At 37.8% G+C, this 14,268-nt stretch overlaps 1 protein-coding gene across 10 annotated transcripts in view; it reads left to right on the forward strand.

Annotated features, from left to right (window-relative positions):
- ESRRG (estrogen related receptor gamma) overlaps nt 1–14,268 on the forward strand; it is a 605,082-nt gene that overhangs the window by 477,606 nt on the left and 113,208 nt on the right. The window lies entirely within an intron of this gene.

Consider the following 14,268-nt stretch of genomic DNA (forward strand, 5'->3'; position numbering starts at 1 on the left):
ACGCTTTGTATTCTGTAAATATAAAAACAATGCTTAAGAATATTTTCATTTTCCTAATACTTTAAACTTTATCACCCAGTATAAGAAAACAATTCTTAATAATCCCTAGAGGATATTTCACAATTATCAAATAAAAATTTATATTTAAAAGGACTGTGCTAAACAAAGCTTCCATAGTAGGGAAAATAATCATTTGCCTGTCTTCTATTTCTTGACAGAATATCCCTTATAGCATGTAGTGCTTGTGCTTTTATTGAATTGAACACATTTTAATTTTCTTCAAATAAGCATGCTGTCAGAATTCTAAGTTTCTGTCTAGGTATTTGGGAAATGGGACTTAAGTTATCTAACCAAAGTAAAAGTTTTCATACCTTTATATAGATATCGTTTCCTACATTTATTTCTTAAGCCTTCACAGCAAAGTAGAGTATTTCTTTTTTTTAAGCTGGCACCATGCTGTAAAAAAAAGCGTTCCACTAGATGGAGCAGAGTGGAAGTAAAACTAAGCAGGAGTGGGACGTGTTGACAAGCTGAGATGGCATCTGAGAAAGTAAGAAGCAGATTCAGTGTGACCATAAAGAGAAGGAAGGGAATTCAGGGGTGGGCTGCATGGGAAGCTAGAGGTAGAGGGACGTGATGAGAGAGGAGGGTTATGAATGATCAGGACATTTGTGAATTAAAAAGAATGGCCCTTTGGAATGAAGGGATTTCCAAAGTTACAGATGACGTTTTAAAATTCATAGCCACTAACTAGTTATTTTTGTTTTGATTCGAGGCATTTTAATTATTATTTGCATCCACAAGGTGCAAGACTTTGTATATCAAATCATACCATCATAACCATATGTAATATTTATTCCAGTTCTGGAAACCAGTGCCTTGAAAATGGGTTAGGAAATCTTCTCTTGAGGATTCCCTTGACCTTTGATAGACATTAGTGGCCTCAAACCCCAGTGCTCCTGCTTTTCTTATGTTTTAAGTCTTTTAGGCTCTGGCAGAACCACTGAGCACAAAGCTATGGAAAAAGAAATGTTAGCTCTATGGAATAAACTTATGGTACAGCATTGCTGTTTTTAACTCCAACCTACTGCATTTGTCCATCCTTGCCCTGAGTATGTCTCAATATAAATAACTCTTTTAATGCCTCTTGTGAACCTCAACCAATTATCTCTACTTTTGTCTTGTGGAGCCACACAGAACTTTATACCTTCATGCATATGAAATCAGAAATGGCAAAAATCAGAAATTGTTTACTTTTCCCTTCTTCATGCTTTTCTAGGCTACGTATCATTAATTCTTCCCTAAAACTACTTTCAGGCCATTTATCATTCTGGTTGTCTTCCTTTCATTATTTTTTGCTTAATAAATGTCCTTCTTAAAAGCATGGTTCTCAGACCTGCACACAACAGTGCTGCTATTTTATGACTAAATACTGCCCACCAGATCTGGGAGCTCCCTTAGATATTACAGCAACTCTTCCCACGCTGTTGGTGCTGTTGACCTGCTCGTCTGCCCCAATCCTCAGGTGTTTTTTTCATTAATCATTATCTACTTCTGACTCCCTTAGTCTTCATTTGCCTAATTGATTTTTCAGCCTAATCTTGAATTACATTTAGCCTTATTAGTTTTTTTTTTTTTTTTAATCTTCTGGAACTGGATCCTGTGGAATCACTTTGTCATCCTATATAAGCTATACACTTCTTCTTTGGTTCACCTGTAAATATTATAGCAAATTTGAAGTCTTTGTCTTCAAGTTATTGTAACTAATGTTGAGCAAGACTTACCGTAAGAATTCCTAGTCTACCTCTGGAGTTCTCCTTCCTGAAAATTGACGTTAATTCATGAATACACATAATTTGGGTAGGGTAGTACATACAGCTCTGAGTCTCCCTAACTCTAATGTCATTCAACCTCCAATCTTCTAAATTTACTGTCATCCACTCCACCTATTTCTGTCTTGTCCACAGGATTTTCATGGAGATTTTGTAAGTACCTTGTTGAAAGCACTATCAAGATGCCTGTGGTATTCCCCTCATCTACTAGGAGAATAACCCTATCAAAAAGGATATGAGGTTTTTCATGGTATGATATAATTTAACCTTTAAATTTTTTTTCTTCCATTTTAAAGGGATTAACTATTCCTTGTAGAAAATGAATGTGGAAAATGCAGAATAGGAGGAGGAAGGAAAATTCACCAAAAGGCAACTGCTGTTAATATTGTGTACTTGAGTGAGCACTTGCTTGCCCTTAGGGCACTCAGTCTGATTCACTCCAAAATTTGTTAAGGATGCACATTAGGATATGTAGTTGATAAAGTCCTCTATTTCCCCTTTTCTGGAGAGTCTAGACATGTTCACATCTATAGATGAGATTCTTCTATTCCTGTGGTTTTTCAAAGATTAAAGAAAGTGCGTCTTTAGTTTCCTAAATATGTACCTGATCCTAGTACTCTGGATGTGATCTCCTTGGGCCTAGAAATTTGTGTTTTATCAAAGTGTGTAATGCTCTCTTATTATTTTATTTTGTAGCATATTCAGTTTCACCCTGCTTTAGTTAAAGGATGGAGGAAACGGAAAAACAACAAAAGAAAGGAGCAGCAAAATAGTTTACTATCACTTGGTTAGTTGTTCTTATTACATTATTTTGCCAACCAGGGCTCCTGGTTGCAATCAACAGAAATCAACTTTAGTTAACTTAAGCAGAAAAGAAATATACATGGGCAGGAAAACTGGTAGCTCAGCAGTCAATGAGAATGCCTGAGAAATAGGCTCAGGACATGGGCAGGCACCACAGGAAGCTGAGTGACTGGACCACAGCTAAGTTCGTGCCCAGGCGCATCCTCTAAGGGACACTGCTGTGGCCACCACAAGAGAGCTGCTTCTACTGGGCACTGGGTGCTCCTGTGGTTGGCCCTGGAATGAGTTCTCAATGCTCCCTTCTTTGAGTCATATTGCCTGCTGGGGGATCAGGCAGGGGGTTCTGATTGGCTGAGCATGTACAGCCCCACCCCCCACCCCCTCTACTGGGGCTCAGGTTAGCAGATGTCCTGAGTTTTAGTTGTCTTGTGATGGGAGGTGGGACTCTCCTCCCCCCAAGATTCACACACTAGAGGATGCTCGAAATGTAGGAGGTCAGTGCCAGCCAGCCATAAATAAGCACATACTTACTAGAACCATCTTTCCTAAGAATATGAAAAGCAAGACAATTAAAATGGACTGAAAGATATTTGGTATTTTGACATCTTTTATAAGCCCTGACTAGTTTGGGAATATGCATTTCTTATTTATAATTTCCTCTCGTCCTTTTGAATTTTTCTTCATTTTTCTCTCCTTTTGCTTCCATTTTTTGTGTGTTTGTTAACATCCAAATTTGTGAAAGAATGGCCTGCAGTGGGATGGTGCAATTAGAAAGGTTCTAGGCCAGAACCAAGGGTTTGACTTTTGACTGTACCACTTAGTAGCTTTGAACCTTAAATAAGCCATTTAGCATCTCTGAGACTCAAATTCCTCATCTGTCAAATGGAAACAACAATACCTACATTGTAAATTAATTGAAGAACTAAAGAGAAATGTTTCAAAGGGCCTAGTCTATAGAAGAAGGTACAGTAAATGATAGCTTTACAGGAACATTAGCCACATTGAGTTCTGAAGATAATGCATTCTTTTCTTCCCTTTTGAAATTGTTAACAATTTAATAATTAGATTTTAAAAATTAGATCTCTAAAAACTGACTTTCCTTTGGCATCATGCTTTGTTTTTAATCTTTCAATTTTTCCATTTTGAAAGCAAATTTATAGCAAATACAGTTTTTTGTGTGTGAGGAAAATTGGCCCCGAGTTAACATCTGTTGCCAATATTCCTCTTTTTGCTTGAGGAAGATTGCCGCTGAGCTAACATCTGTACCAGTCTTCCTCTATTTTATGTGGGATGCCACCTCAGCGTGGCTTGACAAGTAGCGCTGGGTCCACCCTCTGGATCCGAACCTACAAACGGTGGGCTGCCATTTTGGAGGGCACGAATGTAACCACTGTGCCACCAAGCCAATCCACAAATGTAATTTTTACTTTTATTTCTCTATGATCTCTTTATCACACATATATTTCATCATTGTAATCATAGTGTATACATTATTTCTTACATATACTTTTGTATTTTTCTTAAATGCCATGTCATTAAAAAATAATGTCATTATTCACCTAAATATTTGTTTCAAGGGGATCATTTGTTGTTTTGGGATTTTTTTTCCCATTATAAATAACATCATCCTACACTTCTTTATGGCATTTTTCTTCTTTTGAATCATTTCTTTCAGATAACTTCATAAGGGAGGGAAAACCGGGTCAAGTTGTATGGTCAACTTTATAGTTCCTGATGTGACATAAACATCACTGAATTTTTTTACATCTGTATCTATATCTACATGCCTTAGAGTCTAAGTTACGTGGTCACACATTGCCAGCATCACCTCTTTCACTATTATAAGCTGCAAGATGATGTGGTCTCTTACTCTTGAGATTTCTTTTACTTCCACACCCACCAGTATTTTTACCAACCGTGCTTCCATCTCGTAGAGAATTACACTATTAATTCTCTTGATATTATCTCTTTCTCCTGAGACGTTACATTATTAAGCAAGGTCATTGTGAATTTGAACATTTTTTTAGATCAAAAATATTATGATGATGGCCATTATGCACTGAGGACTGCAGCTAGGTTCATTCATTCATTCATTCATTCGATAAATGCGTATTAATCAGCTACTAGGTACCAGTTACTCTTGTGTTTTGGAGATAAGGTGATGAATAAGACGTGAACCCTGTCCCTAAAGAGTTCAGTCTATGAGAGGGACGGAAAGTAATTATAAGATATCAAGAATTGCAATAGTGTAGGTATGCAGAAGGTGCCAATGAAACACAAGGATAGATTGCCTGATTCGATCTTGGGGAGTCAGGGAATTCTTGTGGCAGAAGTGACATCCAAATCTGACTCTAAAGGACAGGTTGGAGTTGGGAAAGCAGAGAAGGGTGACACGAGAGAATTCCATAGAGGGAGTAGAATCCATGAAGGAGAATGGCACCTTTAGGCAGCTACAGGTTGTTCAGTTTCGCATCTGAGAAGGCAACTGATGAGAGATGATGCTGAGAAGAGAGGCGGGGTCATGATGAAGATCGTCTCCAAAGAGTTTGCATTTTATCGGGACAGGAGTGAAGACACAGTGAAGGGTTTAACCTGGGTCCTGATATGATTAGATCCCCATTTTTAGAAAGATAGTCAGACTGTAGTGTGGCCAAGGAACAAGGCAGCCAGCAAGGCTAGTTACAAAGATATCAGTTAGGAACCTGCTTTAGGAATCTAGAGTAGAAACAATGATAGACTGAAATCAGATATTAGCCCTGTACTGAGACACATGGACAGAGTCAGGATGTAGTAAGGTAGTAGAATGGACAGAGCATGGTAAGTGGGATGCCGGTCAGGGACATACACAGGCATCTCTGACTTAGGCCATTGGGTCGACGGTGCTACATTTCACTGCCCTAGGGAAATCAAGATGAGGAGAGGACTTGGGGGTGAAGAGGAAGAAGGGATGCATATAGCTTTTGACTTACTGAGTTTGAGGTAGGATAGATGAGCAGAGAAACCCAGTAGGCAGAATGGAGTGCTAGAAGAGATGTGAGCTGAGGCTGAAACCGGGGGACCGGTCAGCGTATGATGGTAAAGAAAGCCATGGGGAAATTGTTTCAAATGTAAAAGGAGGAGTGAGTTCAGGACAGAATCCTGGGGTTGCTGATATTAAGTCAGGGGTAGGGGGAGAGGAATCTAAAGGAGATTAAGAAGATCAGAAATGTGGAAGGAAGAGCCAAAAGAATGTGGTTTGCAGAGGCCAAAGAAATGGAGATTTAAGGAGGGAGTGGTTAAAAAAAAAATGTAAAAACCTGTAGAATAGTCAATTAAAAGAACTGTAAAGTATCTTTGGCTTGGCAACAAGTCAACACGATTCTAGCAAGAACAGTTTCATGAGAATGGTGTGGGCAGAAATCATATAGTGGTACTGGGAGGGTTTCCTGGGTTGGATGAAGGAGAAATAATGAACATGGACAGGTTTTCCCCCAGTGAGGTGGGATGGGGGTGAGGCTAGAGGTAAGGAGAGCGAGAGAGAATGAATGACTAGTAGAAATATAATAATAACTAAAAATAATTATTAACCATGTCATGTCTTCTTCTAAGCGCTTTGTATGTCTGTCTATATGCTGTTTGATTCTTACAATAGGAAGTAGATATTAGTGTCTTCATTTTACACGTGAGAATACTGAGACACAGAAGTTAAACAGTTTGCCTGAGTTTATATAACTCTTAAGTGCTGGAGCTGGGATTGAACTCGAGCCGTCTACCCCAGAGTTTGGATCTCAATCATTACAGTTCATTGCCTCTTACATTATAACCTGGAATTTAGTCTTTGTTTAGGGAAGCATGACGTTCTCAGGTGAAAAAATTAAAAGCAAGAAAGTATTACAAGGATCACCCTCATAAAGGGAACAAATGTTAATATAGATGTTGGGGATTTTTTTGCCAATAGAATGACAGTAAAGAGTGCACCTAAGTGTAGTTAAGACAAAAGCGATCAAAGGGTGGGATGGGGACATTCCCTGTGTGATAAGGGTTGATAGGTAACGTGGCCTCAATTTAAAGAGACATTAAAAGACAGCTGTGGTAGTTTGGAGTTAAGGTAACAAACAACCAGGAGGCAGGATGGGTTCCTAAGAAAGGAGAAAAGCTATTGTTTCGGTGAATCCTAATCCTGTAGAAGCAGTGAGATTAGATGAAAGGGGAAAGAGACAGCGGGTAATCGTGCTAAGCTAGGAGGTAGCTTCATTGGCACAGGTATAAGGTGATCAGCATCTGATTGAGGGTTGTAACCTTCAGAGAGTTAGTTCTTTCTGACAGTGTTTATGAAGAAAGAATTGAGGGATTTGGTGAGTATTTGAGTGAGGGTCGAGGGAGGGGGTGGTAGTGGGGAACAACTCAGTGAGACTCAATTTCAAAGAAGCAAAGAAAGAAACCAGTGGCTGGGAAACAGAATTGGGAACTATGGGAGTTGAAACTGATATGGGAAGAAACAACAATTCATTCAACATGTTTTTTGAGTACTTTCTCTGTCCTATGAGCTGAGCCCTCTGATAAGTGCTGAACATGGATTCGTCATGAGTTTACTTCAGCGGTGCTAGGTTTCACAGTAATATTGGGGTATCCAAATCAAAAAGACTCCTAGCAATTAAACTATGAGGCTGGAATCTGAGTAAGAATTTCAAGGATGGAAACACTCATTTGAGAGCAGTAACGTAAAGATGAGAGTTGGCTCGTCGATCGATTCAAGGATAGTCTCACCTGAAAGAGTCCTATTTTTTTCTTGTGTCTCTATGTGCATTTCCATGTGGTATTGAAGGCGGGTATGCTGAATATTCATTTCAGAGTATGTTATCTGGTCCAGATAGGGCGTAGAAATGATGTCTTGATCACCTGTCATCAAATATCTCACGGCACTTTTTTAGAGTTAGCACTTAGACCCAAGGGTCATGGCCCCAGTCTACTGTAGGTCATTGTTTCTTACCTCTGGGAAATTTTGACAGGTTTCTTAGAGGTCTGGAATTATTTCTGTTCTAAACCGTCTCCTATTATTAGACACTGTTAAGTATCTGAATGCTTTTTCATCTTTGCAATGATAAGTGAACACAGTAACAGAAACTCACAGTATTGCTGGAAAAGGGTGGAGGTAAGTTTTTATTCATGGTTCTAGAAATTTCTCTTCAGACTTTTAGTGCTCAACATCCTACTGCCTATCATATAGGAGGGAAAGAGACCAAAGCTAGCATTTGGTGTCATTCATGGTTTCTTTGTGCCTCCTTGAGCTTTTTTTGTAGGCCTTAATGGAAATGATATTGGCCAAGCATACTATGGGGAAAAGGACAGTGTTTCAGATTTTTTCCAAATAATATTCATGTGAGAATGTGGACTTGGCTAGAGGAGCTCGAGTTATAAATGATAATCCTGCTGGAACAGTACATTGAAGCCACGTGGATATATACACCTTGAGCACAATATCTACTCTCTATGTAGACCTGCCGTTATTATATATTGATTTGTGTTCCTGTGCATTTTGCTGTACATGCACACACAAGCTATTTATGCCCATTCCAGCCTGTGTACAACACTAGTAAATCCTCAATATATTTCTCATATTTAGTTACTCTTAACTTTAACATCATTCAGAGGGTAACATCTCCTAGAGGGGCCATTAGTTTAATGTGACATGGATAAGTTTTCAGTGCTGCGGGATGTAGTTATCCTTGTCAGTATTTGTAAGCATCTGGTTAGTTCTAAGATGTCTTTGTTCCTTCCATGCACCCCCAAAAGTTGAAAAAGTAACTCTTCAATTTCCTTAGACACTCAATAGCCGAGTGTTGACACTGGCACCTTTCCTGCTTCGCCAGAAGAGCAGGGGCAAGGAATACTTTACATTAGTACTTTCTGATCTCACATTGGGGAATGTCGTTCATAGGATGCAAGAATTTCGCTCGATAATGATATGGGTGATGCTAATCTGTATAATGCTGCAAACAGAGGCTTTTCTGTTCCCTGGATTATATTTGCTTTTAAAAGGTACAGTTTAACAATTTTGACTGATGCCAAGTTTAGTCATAAGTTGCGTTGAACTGTGACTATAGAAGAAGAATATTGTTAAAATGATGACATCTTCTATAGGAAACATTTAGATTAATTCACATGACTCTATCTCCCTTCTTTCTGTATCTCCCTATCTTTAAAAAGTGCCAGTGTCATCTGGAAATAGGGAAATTCCTTTCAAAGATGAGTAATCTATTTATCTTGAGACTTCAAAAGACTCAAATCAGTATAGTGTATTTTGAAAAAAGAAAGTTGGAACCAGAGTGATTCACATGCATCTAAATTTCTTCTTCAGGAAAATTCTGCCCTTATAAATAGAGCTTTCAAGAAGCAAAACACTCATAAAAAGCATGGTCCACTAATGAAGTCATCATGTGTACCACCTTATGGGGAAACATATATATAATTATATATTTATATAATTATACATAATTTTTCTTTGTTTTCCATTGGAGCTATTTAACAAAAGGGAGAAACACACGTTTCTCTTAATATCATAGTGACCATCTTTTCCATTATCTATAGGTCTCTCTAATATGTACAGTGAATTTCAAGTGTAGAGTCTGTACCCCTGAAGGTCTGAGGATATAGTTGAGAGAGATCAAAGAACTCCTAAAAGAAAATTCACAGTTCACGAGAGCACAGGCGAGGTCCCATGTAAATATGGCTGACACTAGCTGTCAGAGTTCAGTTCCTGAACTATTAAAGATGACCAGAGTGTTTTAACAAGTCCTTTAGAAGTGGACTTTCTACTGTTTTGAAAGAAATGTTAGTTCTTTAGAACTGCAGAGGTCAAGAGGAAGGACTTTCCTCGTAGGGGCAATTGTGGTCAGCAAAGTCACACAGGTATAACTTAAGTCACAGGTATAACTTAAGTGGGGTTTTCAGGGTATGGTAAGTATCATTTTGGCCAGGGCCAAGATTTTGCAAAAGGCTGAATTTGGAGATACGGTTGGAGGAGTAGATAAGGCATGGATCATGAAGGGTATTGCTCAAATTCCAGGCCAAATATGTGCCCTATATCCTGTAGACAGTAGAGATCTAGTTAAGGCTTTGTGCCTCAAGAGAAGTCACAGGGCCACATGTGTCTATGATGGAAGAATGGAGAGAGGGACAGGCATGGAGTCCAGTGAGCATGTCAGTGCAGATATTTCAAGTGTCAAACAATGAGGGCTCACGCAAGAATGTTGGCAAGGGACTAGAAAGAAAGAGATGGACTTGAGAAACATTTCAGAGGCAGAATTAATCTAATCCAATGCCTGACTCGATTTGGGAATATGGTTGGAAGGAGCAAGAATCACTTCATCAGAAAAATCAGTGTAGCTATCTATTGCGATAGATTAGTTCCTGCATTCCATCAATCTGTAGTTCAGAACAGCAAAGCCAAGATGACTTGGGAGAGTGGAATTTTGTTTTCTGTGGTTGATGACCTGTCCCCAAATGGCTTGATTAATTGTGGGACATTCTGCTTCCTCAAAATGACAGTGTGGGAATGGCATTGTTGAGAACTTTTAGACGTTGACTAGAGATGAAAAATATCTGAGGGGATCCTTTCTTCTAAGGGGTGTGGCTTCATCATCACATACCCTGAACATGTGGGTTAAGATCTTTCTCTGTCTCCTTTTCCCTCACCTAGCAACAAAATGCAAGGCTGCAACCAATGGTTATCTTTTGATTGCGTATATGGAATTGACAAAAATAATTACCATGTGCAGCCCTCAATATTGCACCTCTTTGTCAAAAGTCTTTTAAGCACATATCCCTAGGATGTTTCTTTTAGTAGTACCGTGAGGTAGACAGGCATAATTTTCCAATAAACATAAAGAAAAGAAAATTCTTTAAATTGGATAATAAATTGGATTTTTGCCCATCTGGATAGGGTAGGTCAAGGTTAGTGCTTTGAGTGCTTTAGCCTAGAATATGTAAGCAAAATTTTTATACATAAATATCACTTATGTGCCACTTACATTAAGTTTCTGCTGTGGATACATATCGAGGGCTGCTTGCAGGGTCTTATCCATATTCATTGGCTGATATAAAAGCAAAATAGGATGGGAGTCTTCATTGGAAAACACCCTGCGTCTTGACGTCTTATGTCCAAACTTGATGCTGATATTGATATTATCTCAAGAGATAGCAGATTTCAGATTGGTGAGCCAAACATGTTTAAAGATCAATCCCCTTTCCTACATCATTCAAAACACTGCTCTGCCTTGAACTATTTTCTAAAACTAGAGAATATTTAAACAGGTAGGTGCTCCAAGTGGTAACTATAGACTCAGATCAAAGGATCATGAAGGGAAATTACCACCTTACTGGGATGTACATTCTTGTAAATATTTACTTTTTTTTCTCTAGATCAAATAAAATACCTCTTAAACATTTTCCTGGGCCACATATAAGTAATTAAACCCCTTATTCATTTTGCGCCCACAGTGTAATGTGGATGAATTAGAATTAGTGAAGGGAGAATTAACTTATATAATCCAAATAACTGCTCCAGCTCACCAAAATCCATGCTTATTGTCAAGAGTAGGCCTTATTAATTCTTTTTTGCTGGTTTGCCATTTCTTTAAGTGTGTCCTTCTCCAAACTCTTTTCAAGAACACAAACAATTGAATAAATGAATAAAAGACTGAATAGGTAAAGAAGATTCTCTGGGGGTGGCATAGCATTTAAACTAGCAAATTGTTCTGTGGAGGACTGATCTCAAATGTATTAGCTAATAATCGTGGGTTACAATTAGAGCTTACCTTGTGTTCTAAGTGTTTTAGGTGTATTAAGTCATTTCATCTTGAAAACAATATTATGGATTAGGTGTTGCTTTTAACCCATTTTGCAGATGAGAAAATTGGGGAAGGTATTAAATATCTTGCTCAGAATCACACAGCTGATAAGTTAGAAAGCTAGGATTCAAACCCAGAAATTGACTTCTGAGCCCGAACTTTTAAAAACTATACTGTTCGTTATTATAGAGTGGAGAGCTCTTAAATTATATGAAAAGTTCTTTTCTACATATATTGAGAGCTTTTTTTATATCAGAAGGGATTTATTTAATTTTTGAAATGCTGGGAAGGACCATGGAATGGAGAAGCTGTGTACTTTGGATCTTCTTGACTCAGTTTTGTACATTCAGGGCTTCTTTAATTCACATTAAATGAGCATTTCAGTTTAAAAACATTTTAAAGTATCTTACTGACTAGATATTTCTACTTAAATTTGACTCTCTGCTAGCCACATGTTTTGAGTGTACACTGGATTATTCAGTTATCAAGTCAGTTTCCTCGGTATCTAACTCTTCAATTAAACAAACCACTCTATATTGTGCCAAATATAATTGGATTTTGATATTAACCTCAAAAAATATAATTGGGAAAGTTCACACGCTTCCAGAGAAAGGACCATAATACATTGCAAGTTGTTGTTTGTGGTCTTTCATCTTCCATCACCATTGCATGTATTTAGAATATAGCAGAATTTCTAGTCTAGTGTTAGCTACAATTTTGCAGAAAAAAGTTAATGTCCTAACTGTAAAGCTCATATAGTTGCCATATAAATTGTTGCTCAAGTCTGCTTATTTGGCAGCCAATGAAGGTGAGAGACCTTAATTCCCATTTCTTCGAAAAAGGGAAGCAGGAACAATAACACTCATGGGCTTTTTGATGAAGTCGTTATCCACGATAGAATGAAGATGGCCCCCAATATTTCTGATGGTATCTGTTCTCTGTTTATTTAGATAATACTTCTGAAAACATCACTTGGCATTTCGTATTTAGTCTTTTCTGTAAATTTCTGATTACAAGAATCTCTGTGATTTCTGTAATAATCGCCCTCTTTCATACACGTGAGCAAGTGTGTACATACACACACACACCCCCCAATCAGGACTGTATGATATTAGGAAGTCTTTCATTTCTATGATTTCATAGTGTTAGATACATTGTAAATTCACTAAGCAAGGAAAATAGCTAAGGACGGAGACATTGGTGTCACCTATTTATTTCTCACTGGATTTTGTGGCGCTGAATGCCTTGTCTAATGAATTTGCCACCCATGAGCCTCAAATTCTGACAGATCCTAAAGGGTTCTAGTGGGTGTGTTTGCCTATAAATCACTGTCCCAAGGAAACCGAAGCAACCTATGTCAATGGCACAGCCATTCTCAGAAGGCATCTTTGTTGACCCCAGACCACCCATCCTTCCTGAGCGCCCACATATATCTCTCTCTGAGAATTTCTAGTGGCCTACTCTTCACTTGAGTTCATTGAATTTACAGTGATCACTCTTAACCTTAAACATATAAGGTAAAGAAAACAAATCCTTTCAATCTTTTTAGGTTCATTTTCTATGTTGGAATTGTGTGTAAATCGTGAGGGTCACAATTTTGAACATTTTCTTCAGTGTTCTAAAATGTTGTGAAAAATCAACTAAATATTCTGTCAAAGTGCTTAAGGACTAGGGCTTGCATAAATATTTAAAATTTTTTTAAGTTAAAGCAAGCCACATATGTATATACATACAAGTGTGGGCATAGTTATGTACATATGACACATATAAAAGTAAAACCAGGTGGTACACTTGTGTAAGTGTTTACTTGAGCAAAATAGAACACAGTACTAAATGAGGCTGAGGTTTCAGACTCATTTCCTGTCCAGCCTGTTTAGTTAATTCTGTTCTTAATCCATAGATTGAACCCCTGACTCTTGGTCATATCTGGTATAATATTGCAGCTGGTCCAAAAAGGCAGAGTGAATGAATCAGTGCAACTCACCCTACTTTTGGGAAAACAAGCAAATCTTTCAGGATAGACCCATAATGTATCTGTTCTTTTGAGGGCAAGTTTAATTTTACTCTGAAATTCAATGTGATTTTGATATTACTATGTAAGTCTTGTTAAAATATGTAAATAGGGCATTTGCTAAACTGTCTTTATTTAGCGTTCTTTTAAGTGATCATAAAATTTTAATGACTATTATTACCGATACTCTAATAAGTACTTCAATGAATTTTTTTGATGGTTAAATATAATTTGTATGTTACTCTGGAATCTCAATATGGGGATTTTAATATTGAAACATTACCGTAAAATATTCATTCCATCAGCCTTCCATATTGCTATACCATAGAATAAATGCATGTTGATTTGAACTTAAATCTTTCTGACATTCAATGGTTTGGGTATCACAAAATCTCGTAATGCATTAGTCATTCAGCTGAGGGAAAGTGACTTGCATTTTCAGAGTATTTATAAAATGATGTTAAAAACCATTTGATTCTAGCCAAGAAGACTCTTGCTTTTCAGTCTAATTTTGGACATATATGTGGGTTACTTAAATAGAGAGATAACATTAAGCTTTCACTAGCAACAAGTGCTGGGTGAGGTAAGGCCAAGAGTTTAGCATTCCTCTTATCAAAATGCTATTGTCGGACTGAAGGACCTCAATATATGATCATTGCTGAATGTTCAAATAATTTGGATTCTTTTGAACTCTGCTAAGTGATGTTGTATTTCCTCACATTGTAAGTCCCCCTTGTCCCCTGAACTTTTTTTTTGCAAAGGCACATCAGCAATTCGTAAGAGTGGTTTCACC

The sequence above is a fragment of the Equus przewalskii genome, chromosome 31, assembly GCF_037783145.1.
Source record: "Equus przewalskii isolate Varuska chromosome 31, EquPr2, whole genome shotgun sequence".
Lineage (NCBI taxonomy): Eukaryota > Metazoa > Chordata > Mammalia > Perissodactyla > Equidae > Equus > Equus przewalskii.